A 15,416-nucleotide genomic window follows, 5' to 3' on the forward strand; every position below is an offset into this window, starting at 1 on the left:
CTTTGAGAACTTCCTGGAGGATGATTTCTAGGTTCTTACTTTGGTCATGGCTTTCAGGCAGTCCAATAATTTTTAAATTATCTCTCCTGGATCTATTTTCCAGGTCAGTGGTTTTTCCCATGAGATATTTCACATTCTTTCATTTGTTTGGATCTGTTTAACAGCATCTTGATTTCTCATAAAGTCATTAGCTTCCATTTGCTCCAATATAATTCTGAAGCAATGATTCTCCTCATTGAGTTTTTGAGATTCTTTTTCCATGAGGCAAATTTGTCTTTTTAAGGCATTCTTCTCCTCATTGCCTTTTTGGGCCTCCTTTGCCATTTGAGTCAGTCTGTTTTTTAAGGTATTATTTTCCTCAGTCAGGCTGTTGACTCTCATGTCATAATTTTCTTGCATTGTTCTCATTTCTCTTCCCAATTTTTCCTCCACTTCTCTTATTTGGTTTTCAAAATCTTTCTTAAGGTCCTCTATGGCCTATAACCAGCTTGTATTTTCCTTTGAAGCTTTTGGTGCAGGAGTTCTGACTTCACTGCTTTCCTCCTGTTCCATGCTTTGCTCCTTTTTGTCCCCCAAATAGTAGTGTATTGTTGGAATCTTCAGTCTGCTTTGTTTCCTTTGCCTGCTCATTTTGCCACTCAATTACTTGACTTATGGGCTTTTTGCCACAGTAGGACTCTGCCACCAGACAGGGGAGCTTTCATCCCAAACGCTGGGGTTTTCTCAGCTGCCGGAGGTATTAGATGGGTGCCCTCTCTGAGGTCTCCACACACTCTGGCAAGCTGGACACACACCCCAGAACCTCCACCCTAGACTGCAATCCAGATCCAAGCAGGTTAAAGCAAGAGCGATTACCCCTCAGACTGGTGCTTGGTCCCCCTACACTTTGCAGGCCAAGAGCTGAAGCCACCATGTGGCACTGGCTGTGCTGGTGTCTCAGTGGCTTTTCGCCCTGGGGGTAAAAGCCAGCACTCCCACTTACTGGTCCCCAAGTCCAGACTGTACTGACCTCTCACTTTGTCCTTTGTGTCTATGTGTTGATAAATTTGGAAACAGCCACAGCTGCTGCTGATCTGGAGTCTCTCTGGCCAGTGGCTGGTCAGGCCCTCCCTGGGGCTAAAGCCTCGGGCGTGGGGCTGGGCTAGGCTCCCAGAGCACTGTGCTGGCCGATTCCTGCCAGGCTGTCCTCAGCGGGAGGTTAGCTTCTTTGTGTCATTTTGTGGGTTCTGCAGCTCCAAAGTTTGTTTAGAGTCCCCTTTTTACATGGATTGGGGAGGGTGGAAGCCGGAGCCTGGGGAAGTTCATGCTTCTCCTGCTCCATCTTGGCTCCGCCCCCCTATTCTCAGGACTTTTAATAATAGCAGCTATCATTCATACAGTGCTTACTGTGTGCCAGGCATATTATTTCATTTGACCCTCACAACAACCCTGGAAGGTAGGTGTTATTATTATTCTTATTTTATACATGAGGAAACTGAGGCAGACAGAGGTTAAATGGTCTGCCCCAGGTCACACAGCTGGTAAGTGTCTGAGGCAGGGTTTGAATTCAGTTCTGAACTCCAGACCCAGTGCTCTTTCCAGTGTACCCTTTCTTCTCTGTGTGAAATGGATGCCCACAGGAAGGACTGTTAGCTCTTTAGTCAGAGGAGCTGGGTTCTAATCCTCCTAATGCAAACTGTGTGAGTTTGGCCAAATTATTTCATCTTCCCTGGTCTCAGTTTTCTTATCCATAAAATCACCAGATGGCCTCTGCTGTCCTTTCCAGTTCTTGTGAAACCCTTGCGTTCCTTCAAGGCCCTGCTCAAGCGCCACCTTTTCTCATCCTTATTCCTAGAAGTGAGCTGTCCCTCTCCAAACTTCTCATAGTATTTTTCCTGAACCTCTCTTTTGCACCTAGAACTTTGAACTTTGCATCCTACTCACCTGAGTACATCTCATCTTCCTTATCATGTATATTATAAGCATCTTGAGGCTCAAGATTTTTTCAGTTTTCATCTCTGTTGTTGGTGATGACTATGCCTTGTATACAGTAAGTGCTTCATAAATATTTAATACTGTAGCCAGATATTAAATAACACTATCATATTTTCTTTTATGTGCTTTGACTTGTAACTGCTCCAATATTTGAGTGTAGAGAGGATGAAGAAAGAAACATTTCAACACAGGTAATTTGGCATTTACTAAATGAGTAATGGCATGAGTCTTCAGGAGAGTAAGGATTTAGAAGTACTCTTTTCACTTTCTATTCTTAATTTATAATGTAGCTTATTGCCCTTGACCATTAGATTTTGAGTCATTTCAGTGAGAAGAGTGTAAAGTTAGAGAAAGAGCCCAGAGACAGCTTTAGGCATAGATTGGGGGCCTGCCTTAGGGATTCACAACTTCTGGCCATTGGAAGATGTCAAGTGCTCTAGGGCAAGGGAAATGTTTCTTCTTAAAACAAAGCTGTGCTCAGATCAGGAGTCATTTCCCAATGTTTAGGCTGCTAAGCAAGCCATTCCAGTCAGAATTGCAAAGTAAAAAAATAAAGCTATATACCTCTAGGTTTAATTTTCCTTATACATGGTCATATATTGTCAATCGATCAATCAGTAAACTTTTTTAAGTACTTGCTAAGAGTCAGGCACTGTGTTATGTGCTAGGGATACAAAGAAAGTTGAAAACAGTCCCTGTTGGGGTGGCTAGGTGGTGCAGTGACTAGAGTGCTGGCCCTGGAGTCAGGAGGACCTGAGTTCGGATGTGACCTCAGTTGCTTAACACAAACACACACACACACACACACACACACACACACACACACACCAAAAAAAAAATCCAAAAAAACAAGCCGTGTGACCTTGGGCAAGTTACTTAATCCTAATTGTCCTCCAAAAAGCAAAAACAAACAAACAAAAAAAAACCAGTCCCTATGTTCAAAGGAACTTATATTCTAATGGGGGAGACATAGGTATATAATGAATATCAACAGGATACTGTTGTCTCCTAGTTTGATATGATCTCTCCTTCATCTGATCTCTTAGTATTTTGTGCAGCTCTTATGCATTTACCATAATATATGATGATGATTATGATGCTTCATTTTTCTGTTGCTTCTGACTCTTTGTGACCCTGTTTGGGGTTTTCTTGGCAAAGATACTGGATTGGTTTGCCATTTCACTCCTTCAGGTCCTTTTAAAGATGAGAAAACTGAGGCAAACAGGGTTGAGTGACTTGCCCACGGACACACAGCTAGTAAGTGTCTGAGGCCAGAGTCTGAACTCAGGGAAATTAATCTTTCTGATTCTTTTTTTTTTTTTTTTTTGCTTTTTGGAGGGCAGTTGGGCTTAAGTGACTTGCCTAAAGTCACATGGCTAGTGTGTCAAGTGTCTGAGGTCACATTTGAACTCAGGTCCTCCTGACTCCAGGGCTGGTGCTCTATTCACCACCTACTCACCCCCATCTTCCAGATTATAAGCCAAGTGCTCTATCCGCTGTGCCACCTACCTGTCCAACATTTGTTTTTTAAATTCGTGGAACTATCTACTTAGTGTGACTATTCTTTCTAAGGGAACAGATAAAACAAGCAAACAATCTATCCATCCTGTGTTCTCCCATAAATCCTCCAATGGATATAACCAAATGTGCAGGGTACCTTCTTTTAGGTTTTTAAAAATATTATCTGGTTATCATTACAGCAGGAGTGTGGGCAATATGTTGGTCAACAAGTATGTATTAAATACCCATTATGTGCCTAGACTGTCTTATTTGTGTTGTGATTGGCCCACCTCTTTTTGGTTAAAGGAACTGTGTTCATTTAGCCTGAAAAAGATGAGACTTAGACTATTGGATTTCAAGAACTGCCACTTTCCCTATCGAATTGAATTACTTGGTTTGATAGCAACTTACAAAACATCTTTTACAACTAAAAACCACCTATTCACCCAACCACAATACCCCTTTAAACTTAAAAAAAAAATTCAGGATTATATATTGTATTTAATCTTTAAAGTGAAGTTCTTTTGCCTTTCAGTATAATGTCTTGCACATAGTAGGTCTACAACGAATATTTGTTTTATCTTAAAAAAATCCCCTCTTGAATATTAAAGCAATTTATTCCATGCTAGGGGATAGAGTCTTTGGGGATGTATGCTGAGCAGCATAGGCTGAGGTTTTTATGAGTGGCAAAGCCATTTCACAACCAAAGCACTGACATCAATGCACAAAAACCCAGGAACCAAACATCAGTGCAAGTCCTGGCGTGGAATTTGTCTCCCTTGGGTTACTCTGAGAGGATTTGGAGGTGACCTATATAACTGAGCCTACTCCAAAGATCCATAAGAGTTTCTCCATTAATCTTTTTATGCTTCATTGAGACTTTTTTTTTTTTTTTTACAATTCAGCTCTTGGCCCTCCTAGAGGGAGTTTCTCTTCCCTTAAATTCATATGGGATTCCTCTGATTTTTTTTCCCCATTTTTTGTCTTTATTAATTTGTTTATTTACTTTTAGTTTACTTCAGTTCCACAATCCCTTGAGTTTCAAATTTTCTCCCCCTCCCTCTCCTCTTCCCCCCTTCCTCTGATTTTTTAATCAAGAATATTTGGCACTAAAGAAATGATTTCATAGAATTGTAGATTTAAAACTGGAAGGGACCACAGGAACTCTCTAGTTTGCACCTCTCATTTTACAGATAAGGAAACTGAGGCTCAGAGAAATTAAGTGAATTGTCTAAGGCCAAGTAGGTAGTAAGTGGTAGAGGCAAGATTTGAACCCAAGTCATCTGACTCCAAATGCACTTCCCCTTACCATCGCATCATTTCTAAACACTGCGACATCTGCTAAGTGGGTCAGAACAGGATTTAATATTTTAGTACCAACCTTCTTTAATAATTTTATTTATTTTTTTGAAATCCTAGCTCTCTTATGGCAAACCTGTGGTTTGGGACCAGGGTGGAGCATCTTCTGACCCACAATGTGATTTTTAATCATGTTTGTCTAAACAAAAACCTATTGCAGTTAAATTTTGATAACATGTTGAACAAAATTTCATAATTAAGTGTTTTAAAATTTTTTGTCTGGAATTAATGGAATAGCTTTTCTTCCTTTACTACAACCTCATCAGTAACTGTAATATAGTTACACCAAAGTCAGCAAAACTGCTGCACTGTTAAAAGTGGGTCTCATGCAATGTGAGAGCCCTGTTGTGAATCAACATTTTCACACATGACTCAAATCAAAAAAACAGGCCTGCCATCACAGATGGCAGATGCTCACTTGGAAAACCAATTGAAGATGGAGACAAGATGAGAACCAAACATTAAGTTCTTAGTTCATAGCAAGCAGATGCAGATGCGAAAAACAAGCCATGGAACTGTGTTGGCTCCTTCATAATTAAAAGAGGAAGAAATGCAATATTTATTCTCAAAAATCATAAAATATTTGTGCGTTTGTAATTAAAAATAACTTTTGGTAAATGGGAAGGAACGCAACACTTGTCTGGTTCACTTCTGTTCATATGTATCATATGAGAAATGCACATTGTTATATTATATATATTATTTTCATTGTCTAGAAAATTTGCCTGTGATTTCATGAGTGTAGACTGTCTTTTACCTCTTTGTATCCAAGCACTTAGCACAGTGTCTGGCATGTATTAAGTGCTTAATAAATATTGATTGATTAGGCAAGTTCCAATATAGAAACTTCTTTTTATCAGTGGGGATTAGCCATTCTCCAGTAACTTAGAGACTTAGAGAATTGTCTGGGGGCATTCAGAGGCATTAAGGACTTGCCATTGACACATAGCTAGTATGTGATAGAAACAGGGTTTAAAGCCATGTTCTTGACCCAAAAGCTCTCTTTCTACAATTAGTAGTTCTCAAACTTTGTCGTCTCAGGATTCCTTTACACTCTTAAAAATTATTTAGGATCCCTGAAAGAACTTTTGTTGATGTGGGTTGTTTTTTATCTATCAGTACTTACCATATTAGAAATTAAAACAGTTTAGTATTATTATGAAAATGATCTTGACCTCAAAGACCCTCCCAGAAGGGATTAAGAAATGCCAAGTTATTTTCTCAGTCACAAAAGTAGTACAAATGGAAGGGAAGATTTAAACTCAGCCCTTTCTGACTTGAAATCCAGAATTCTATTCACTGCATTGCCAAGCTTCTTTTAGGATATGGAAGTCTCCCCCACACATCCACTATATCTTTGTGGTACAATTATGAGACATGATGGGGGAGTGAGAATCAGCAAAGGTGTAAATGGTAAACTGAAGTTTTTAAAAAAAGAAATAGCAAGGCTGGGTCTGGTGGCACATTTCTGTAATCCCAGCTAGGGCAGGCAGAGGCTGGTGGATCTCTAGCTCTGGAGTTCTGAATTACAATTGGTTGTGCCAACTGGGTCCATGAATAGCCTCCATATTTCTAGCTTAGGTGATATAGGGAGATTCTATCTTTCAAAAAAAAAAACTAGATAGCAAGAAAGGGGTCTGAAAGTTGATTTGGAACTTAAATTTGGGAGGTGGTAGATGGTGATAGAATCTCTGAGGATTTCTCCTCCGATACTACTTTACAGTTTTTGTAGTTATTGAGGGTGAAAAGAGGAGGACTGGGAAATGCATATTCAGCTAGCAAGGAACAAGAATCATCTAGTATTTTTCCTATCATTAGGGCTATAGTGGTTTACAAGGGGGTCAGGGAGGGCATAAAACAAGGTAAAAGTGAAAAAGGATCCGAAGACGGAAAAGACTAATAGTGAGTGTTCTAGAAATTTCTACTTTTCTCTTATAAACACAGACTGACGTTAAATATGATTATTTCTCTTTTTCTGTTGTTGAATATCAAACATTATAAGGCACCCAGACCACAAGTGAGCAGAGGATGGTGTTACACAACACAACTGTCTGCCTTACATAGAAAACAGAAAGAGTTCAGGGCTTTTGAACTACACATTTCCTTCCTTACCTCTCTGATGACAGCTGACATCAGAAGAACTTGTGGTATGAAAATCTCTGCCCACAGACTCTGTGAAGGATTTACAGTTATTAAAAAAACAAAAGAACAACTGACTTTCTAGCCCCAAGTTTCAGTGGTTTTGGTTTCTGAGGTTGGTATTTTCCAAGCTTTGTACTGACCTATATTGATAGGAATTTTCTGACATGAAGTTCGATTCTTGTTTAAAAGCCAGCTCATTTCTTTTTTTTTTTTAAGGTATGACATTTGCAAGATAGCTCATTAGGAAAAAAAAAAAAGCTGGACATAATACCGAATTAAATCATGTCTCCCAGATAACAGACTAATAAGATCAGAGATTTAGAGCTGGAAGAGGCCTCAGAGTTATCTAGTAGAACTCTCTCACTTTTGTAGTTGAGGAACAATGTGAGAGGTTAAATGACTTATCCAGGGTCACCCAGGTAGAAAGTGAGAAAGTCAGTATTTGTACCCAGAGCCTGTGACTCCAAATCATCCCTCTTTTCATGGCACCATGATGCCTCCCAGAACTGCAGATGGAAAGATCATAACATAATATTGTTGATATATGAGATAAGTCCTCAACATCAACAGTATAAAGGAATTTTGCTGTGTGAGGCCATGTGGTATAGTGGATGGAGCACTGCCCAAGAATATCTGGGTTTACATTTTGTCATATTCTTCCTTAGCTATGTGACCATTGGAGCCTCAGTTTCCTGATCTGTAAAAATGAGCATAATAATAGCTCCTACCTTACCTAGTTGTAAAGGGCAAACAAGAATGTATATATATAACACTTTGCAAACCTTAAGGCCCTATATAAATGCTAGCTTTTATTATTTACAAGATGTTGGATTTTTACTCATTCCTCTCACCTCACTGGTCAAGGTGAGAGACTTGTTCCCATTGCCACTTCCAAGCTCCCTCTCTACCACCATCATTGGTACAAAAGGGAATTCCACCTTTTGAGGGTCACCCAATCCAAATCTCCCTATTGATTGGGTCCACCACAAATTTATGTTACTTAATCCCAAATGGGCTCTCACTGCAGCAAGGCAGTCTTTTTATACATTCCTAATCAATTCATTACCTCATTCACCCTAGCAGTTTAAAAAAAAAAATTTCCATATCTCCTCAAGCTTCCCATAACTTCTCCCCTTACCCTCTTAAGTGAAAACTTTGTCTCTTATTTTTCCTGAAAAAATTGAGGCTATTAGCTGAGAGCTCATTCTTTTTCCCCATTCTCCATTTCACATCCCTCAGATACCTCCTGCCACTATCTCCTCTTTTATGCCTGTCTCTCCTTGCCACTCTTAATGCTACTCTCCTTGCCATGGAAAACCCCAATACAAGCACACGTGATCCCATTCCATCCCATCCTTTTCCAGCAAATTTTCCCATCTGTCAAACCCCCTCTCTCACTTATCCTCCAGTTATCCACTATGTCACCCAGCTGCCTATGTCCTCTACAAATTCATGCAAGTGACATAAAGAATAGGTGGAAGATAAGCTTAGAAGGGAAGACTCTAGCACGGGGATGGGGAACCTGCAAACTTAAGGCCACATGAGTCCAAGTTTTATAGGACAAATCCTGTTATTAAGGGGATTTGTTCTGTGAAGCTGAGGACCTAGAGGGCCACATATGGCCATGAGGCTGCAGATTCCCCATTCCTACTCTAGACTACAAATTGCAGAATTAATACAAATCTGCATTGGTAGGAGGAGTTCACTCAGCTGGAGTTCCCTATAATGATGACATCATAGGTACAGACCAAAAAAAGTCTAAAGGGACTAGGAAAAGTCTCCTGTTTCCAATAATTACAAAGATTCAAAATCAAAACAAAACAAAACCTGTTGTCAAGAGTTACAACATCAATTTAGATAGAAGTGCTAACATGTTGGTTCTCTGTGTAATACACCATTCTTCTCTGAAATGGAAGTTTTAGGGAAGGGAATAATAAGGGAATAAGTGTCACCTGCTATGTGCTAGGCACAGTGTTAATTGCTTTATGGATATTATCCCATTTGATGAAGGCAACAGATGTAGGTAGCAGTTGATTGACATAATGGAGTATACAGATTTGGCTTGGTATAGGCTTCATTCTTCCCCACTTCCCATTCCTTTCCCTTAATATATCCTCCAGATAAGGGGATTTCAGATTTCTTCAATGTGGAAGTAGAGTATTTTGGATGATAATTCACTTCAGTGCAATTTCTATATTGCATTTTTTTTTTGGTAACTTGCTCAAGGTTACACGGCCAGGTGTTTCTGGGTGGGTGCTGAGTGTCTGAGCCCGGGATTCGATCTCCACGTCGTTCTGACACTGGAGCCTCTTACTCACTGTGCTACCTGGCCGCCCCCTTTACTTTTATTTTTCTGGTTAGGTAAACATTCTACGTCCTCTTTTCTTCCTTCAGGACAACCTTCATTACTATTGTTTAGTATGAAGCAACCTTACAATCATAGAGTTAAAGGTGTTGATTGAACATAGAGAGGTAGTCTAGTTGTCTAAAGAGCTCTATGGCCAACCATGTGGTAAAGGTGGGATAACTTCAAGAAATGTGGGATTAAATCCTTTTTCCTAAAAAGTCTTTATGATCAATAACTTCTTTTAGCGGTGTGCTATAGCATTTAAGCATTTAGATAAGACCTTTTTTTTCCTAACATCTAACCAAATATTTTGATTCCCGGGATACAGAATACAACTGAAATCTAAAAACAATTTAAATGTCATTGGCCTTTAGTTTTTATGCCAAAAAGTTTCAAACGCTTTAATCGTTTTTTATAGATTTTTTTCAATAGATTACATAGATCTAAACTAAACTCTGTAATTTGATAAATTTTTTTAAACTAACATTAGGATTCCATTCTGCTTTGTACATAATATTCATGTTTAATCATTCCACTATTATATTTCTTTAAAAATAACAAAATATTTCTATGTGGTTGACTAAGGTTGAGTTTATATCCTCTTATATCCCTCATTCATTCATTTACTCATTCATTCAATAAACCTTTATTAAGCAATCAGTATGTGCAAAGTATTGTCCTATGAGCTAGAGATACAAAGAATCAAAAAGGAAGTAGTGCCTACCTATTAGACCTTACACTTGAATGGAGAAGACAACATGAAGATGTATGTGTGTGTATGTATACACACATACATTGTGGTATCACTTAGTATATATTGGTGTATAGTGGTATAAATTATGTGTACACATACGCACACATATATAAACACCTCTATACTATATGCAATTTGTATGTACTTATAGAGTAAGTAGGCAGCTAGGTGGCACAGTGGATAGAGTGCGGGGTCTGGAGTCACAAAGACCTGAGTTCAAATATGGCCTCAGATATTTACTTCACGTGTGACCCTGGGCAAGTCACTTAACCTCAATGTGCCTCAGTTTCCTCATCAGTAAAATGGGTATAATATCCTAGAGTTGGGGTATTATAGAAGGATGTGGAGTTGATGGTGAGTAAGGCAATAATTTTTCTAATTTATCAAGGTAACTTAGAATTCATTTTTGTCTTCTAAGGTAAGAAAATCCTCATTCAATTCTGAGTCATCTACATAATTAATGAACATTCTCCCAATTACCTCTTTTGGATTATTGATTCAGTGATCAAATTATGCTAACAATGGATCTCAAAATGGGGCTTCATCACTTGCTTTGTCACCTGAGAATGATGGGAACTACTGATATCAGTTCTTTAGGTGTTGCAATTGTGTAGTGGGGTGGCCGATGCTATATTTTTAACTTCTTGATAATGTTAGGGGGAACAGAATTAAAGACCTTACTGATGTACAGATAGATTATGTCTGTTGCTGTCCCCTTATCTACTTCAGTCTGTCACCAAAGGACCTTAAATAGTCTGGCAGGATTTGCTGTTCACAAATCCATGTTTATAGCTGCATTCTACCTAGTGCCTTCCTAGGACATTGCAAAGTGATTGTGGAGTTGAGCAATTTATTTTAGTATCTTTCTGGTGTCAAAGTGAATCTAACTGGTGTGTAATTACCAAGGCCTTTCAACTTCTCCTTTGAAAATATGGACCCTACATTTCCCCATTTCCTATTTTTAGGGAGTTTTCTTCTCCTCTCAGTCAAAAAGGACAGCTATTTGGGCATCTACTAACTGTTGTTCAGTAATTGCTAAAGTACTGAGGTTTCTTGATAGTCTCACTGGCTCTCACTCACCTACTATCAGTCAATAAACATTTATTAAGCACCTACTGTGTGCCAATTACTGTATTAAGTGCTGGGGATACAAGTAAGAAAAAGAGAGACAGTCCATGACTTAAAGGAGTTTATAATCTACTGAGGGAAGGCCACACACACACACACACACACACACACACAAAAGCTGAAAAAGGGGAGGATGGAATATAGAGTCTAGTCCAGGGAATATAGGGATGGGAAATGAAGAGTTGGCTGTTCTATGGGCACTCTTTAAATGAAATCTATGGGAGGAGTTCTTGGAGGATACAGAAGAGATGAGAGTACTAAAATTGATCCAGTCTTACAAAATGATGAGTCCCTTGGTGAAGAGGTTTACTGAAAGCATGATGAAGGTCAGTCCAAGCCAAGAGGGTGCAGTTGGTAGAACATGAAGAAGAAAACTCCAAAATAAGAGTTGGTCATATACCTTAGATATCTTCTCTACAACGAAATAATATTTAGAACATAAAAACTAAATGTACAAGTAGGACTTAAAAGTTATTTTCTGTTATATTGTTTTGCTTTGCTTTCTTTTATTGAAAATTCTTAATAGCTGGCTATTCTATTTTTTCCACATCCTGCTCTGCAGCTTCTTGGCCTCTTTTTTGCCCCAGTTCCAAAAAGATGGACATTGACTTGGGCCACTTGAAGATGAACAAATGTCTCACATTCTTTTCATTTTCTGTAATGACCCAGTTTTGTTTTTCTAAAAGGTATTTCCGATGGGCATAGCCATACTGGAAAGCTGGGTTCCAATTTTGAGTTCTTCAGCAAAACCATCTCCCTTCTTGGGTACAAATGTTTTCTTGGGAAGAGAATGTTTGTATGAGCATATGCGGATTTGCCTGGAGGGACTTTGCAGGCTTATTTTGCCTGTAAGAATCCACAGAGATGCCAGATGATCCTTGGCACTTTCTTATGTCTGCCAGTCACTTTTAGTTCTTCCAATCCTCTGACAGCATGAACTTCTAGTGTGATATCTAACAGTAGGGGAATCTCACTATTGCCCAGATAGGATCAGATATGGGGTAAGGGACAATTTGTTATATTTGAGCTTGCTGAGCCTTTCAATTTCTGATTTTCCTGGTTGGCTGACTAAACCAGGTGGCAACTCATTTTTGTCAGTCTTTGTGGAAATAGTGCTTCAGAATCATATCATTTCATCAGGGGACCATGGCAGCTACAGCCTTCATGTAATATCTCTCCCACCCCCACCATGGGATACCTCATTTCTATTTTCTTTTTTTTTTTTTTTTTAAAGCAATTGGGGTTAAGTAACTTGCTCAACGTTACACAGCCAGTTATTTCTGGGTATGGTGCTAAGTATCAGAGCCCAGATTCAATCCCAGGTCATCCCGACACTGGGGCTGGTGTTCTTACTTGCTGAGCCACCTGGCCACCCCCTCATTTCTATTTTCAAAAGAAAATTTTAGAAGATAACTTTATATGTAACTTGAAGGGGAAATCGGAAAAAAAAGAAGTTGGAGTCATAAAATGTATGAAGTCACTTTTCCTTATTTGAAAAAACCCCCACAAAACTCTAGTTATATAGAAAATTTTTGGAGATGGAGATCTGGATGCTAATCCTAGAATCTCCAGTGATTTGACTCTGTTATAGTAAGGAAATTTCTTAATTTTCCTATATTGCCTATAAAATGTGAGTGTTTGTTATTTCTGCACCTTTTAAGTGTCTTTGAAGCTCAAAATTTCATGACCTTGAACCATGTCTGGTTACCTGCTATTACTGGAAGTAGCTGGATAAGATTTGTAAGAAAAGGAATGCTGGATTTGGAGGAATGAAAGGACAAAGAATATAGATGGGAGCCAATGGTTGATGATGGGGAGATTCACAGCAACTTAGTTTTGGAAGCAGTGGAAGGTGAGGGGATAGATTTATTTATTTGACTAGACCTGGGACTTTTTTGCAAGGGAAACACACACACACACACACACACACACACACACATACACACTGAGATGTCTCAGAATTGGCCAGATGACAGGATTTAAGGATGCTTGAAAGGGTTTTAGATGTCTGGGAGAGTCAGTAAGGAATATGCAATAGACTTCTTTTCCTTAAATGAATGCATTACCCTGGAATTCTGTTGCTTTTTTCACTTAGAAGCAGGGGTAAAAGAATTCTATAAAACCACAGATATTTTAAAAGGCCAAAGTACCTAGGACCTAGAATTTGGAAAAGTGTGCGAGATCCTATCTGCAGGCTAAAAACACTGTTCTGTTTCTCAAACTGGTTTAAATTCCAGGGCAAAACCTAGGGCGTGGGGCAGCTAGGCGGCACAGTGAATAGAGCACTGGCCCTAGAGTCAGGAGGACCTGAGTTCAAATACGACCTCAGACACTTAACACTTACTAACTGTGTGACCTTGAGCAAGTCACTTAACCCCAATTGGCCTCCTTTCTCCCCCTCAAAAAGCAAAAAAAAAAAAAAAACCCAAAAAAAACAAAACCCAAAACAAAACTTAGGGTGAGTCTAATAAGGCATTCTCTTAGGGTACTGAATTTGAGGGTGTTCAGTAGTGTTGAAACAATAAAGTTTAGCATTTAGCAAGAATAATTAGCACTTATTTCCCAGAGTTGAAGTTAGAATAATATTTATAAATTGCAATGTACTTTAAAATGCTATATAAATGCTAGCCATTATTAATTGAAGTAGGAAAGCTACTGACAGGAAAGCCCAGATGGTAGACAAGGGTGAACTCTTCTTTCTCACTTTGTTTGGTTTTTCTTCCTTCCCTACACCCAGTCAGTGACTGCTTCAGCAGCAGTGACAAGCCAAGATACCGGGATCTTTTCTCCCTCCCCAGTAAGACTTTGTCACAATACTTTAGAGGATATACTTCATTCTGCTTGCCCTGGGCACAAAAATCCTTCCTTATGGCTCTGTTGAACTATTTTCTAGATATGGCAGGAATGGACATTTGGAATCATACTTTTTTGATAAGACTTTTTATGGAAAAGGAAAATCTAGGAGAAAAAATTTGTACCTCCTATGACATGTACTCCTATGGGACAAGACATTCCACCCTTTGATAATGACTTCACTCAGTGCAGCCAATCCCAGGAATATGACTTAGGATAAACTTTTCAGTATACACATCCAGTAATGATGATGATATGGTATGCCCAAGACATATTTGAAGTTTTTTTTGGTGAATTCACCTTAAGAAGTAGGCCATTTGAATGTGTGTATTTATACATATTTTATAAGAAAAATAACAAACTATTTCAAAAATAAAACCTGCACAGTCCATAATGTATAGGTCCTGGATTTCTATACATTACATTTATTAAAAATTAGGGGTAAAATGTCAAATTTATCTTATATTTTGAGAAAGATTGATCTGAAAATAAGACCAGGAACCAAGAATTTCTGAATTCTTTTTTATGGGGCAGCAAGATAGAATGTACTTCTCATGACTTTGCTCTAACAAATAGTATAGTTGCAAAGAAGCATAATAATACATATATAAATACACATATACATACATACATGTATGTATGTATAGCATATATAACATAACATAACAATATACAACATAGCATAATTTAATATAATAAATATAATATAAATATATACATATATTCTAAGTTTAAAAATCACTCTCTCCCAAATTAATCCTCAATAGTAGGGAAAACAGGAAAGTATAGCTCTACCAAATAGGCGCTAAGAGCTTACTACATGTCTAAGGTTGAATGTTGTGACTGGGGTTTGGATATAACTGAAAAATTGTCATTTCTTTATACAATGAATGTCCCAGGAGTGACCTATCAGTGAGGGAGACTGGTAGAATTAGTTCAGTTCAACAAGCATTTAGTAAATGTAGAAGACATTGTTCTAAGTCCTAGGGATAGGATGACAAGAATTCAACAAACTATCCTCTAGGAGCTTATGTTCTATTTTTTTGGAGGAGTGAAGGCAAGGCAATTGGGGTTAAATGACTTGCCCAAGGTCACATAACTAGTAAGTGTGTCTAGTGTCTGAGGCCTGATTTAAACTCAGGTCTTCCTGACTCCACAGCTGGTGCTCTACTCACTGCACCATCTAGCTGCCCCAAGGAGTTCACGTTCTATTGGAAATGTATAGGAACAGGAGTTCCTGGGGATCTTTGTCATCCCTTTTCCCTTCCTGAAGTCTAGAACTGTTTCAGTCATGGAATTATGAGTCCATGTCTACCAGTGTCAGGGACTTCTAACCTTTTCACTTTAAGGGGAAAGTAC

At 38.7% G+C, this 15,416-nt stretch overlaps 1 pseudogene; it reads right to left on the reverse strand.

The window, feature by feature from the left end:
- Positions 1-11,734: 11,734 nt before the first annotated feature.
- Positions 11,735-12,352, reverse strand: LOC138147883 (large ribosomal subunit protein eL13 pseudogene; annotated as a pseudogene).
- Between the last annotated feature and the right edge of the window lie 3,064 nt (positions 12,353-15,416).

The sequence above is a fragment of the Petaurus breviceps genome, unplaced genomic scaffold (assembly GCF_028583685.1).
Source record: "Petaurus breviceps papuanus isolate PSGF00001 unplaced genomic scaffold, PetGlider_PUasm1.0 90808, whole genome shotgun sequence".
Classification (NCBI taxonomy): Eukaryota; Metazoa; Chordata; class Mammalia; order Diprotodontia; family Petauridae; genus Petaurus; species Petaurus breviceps.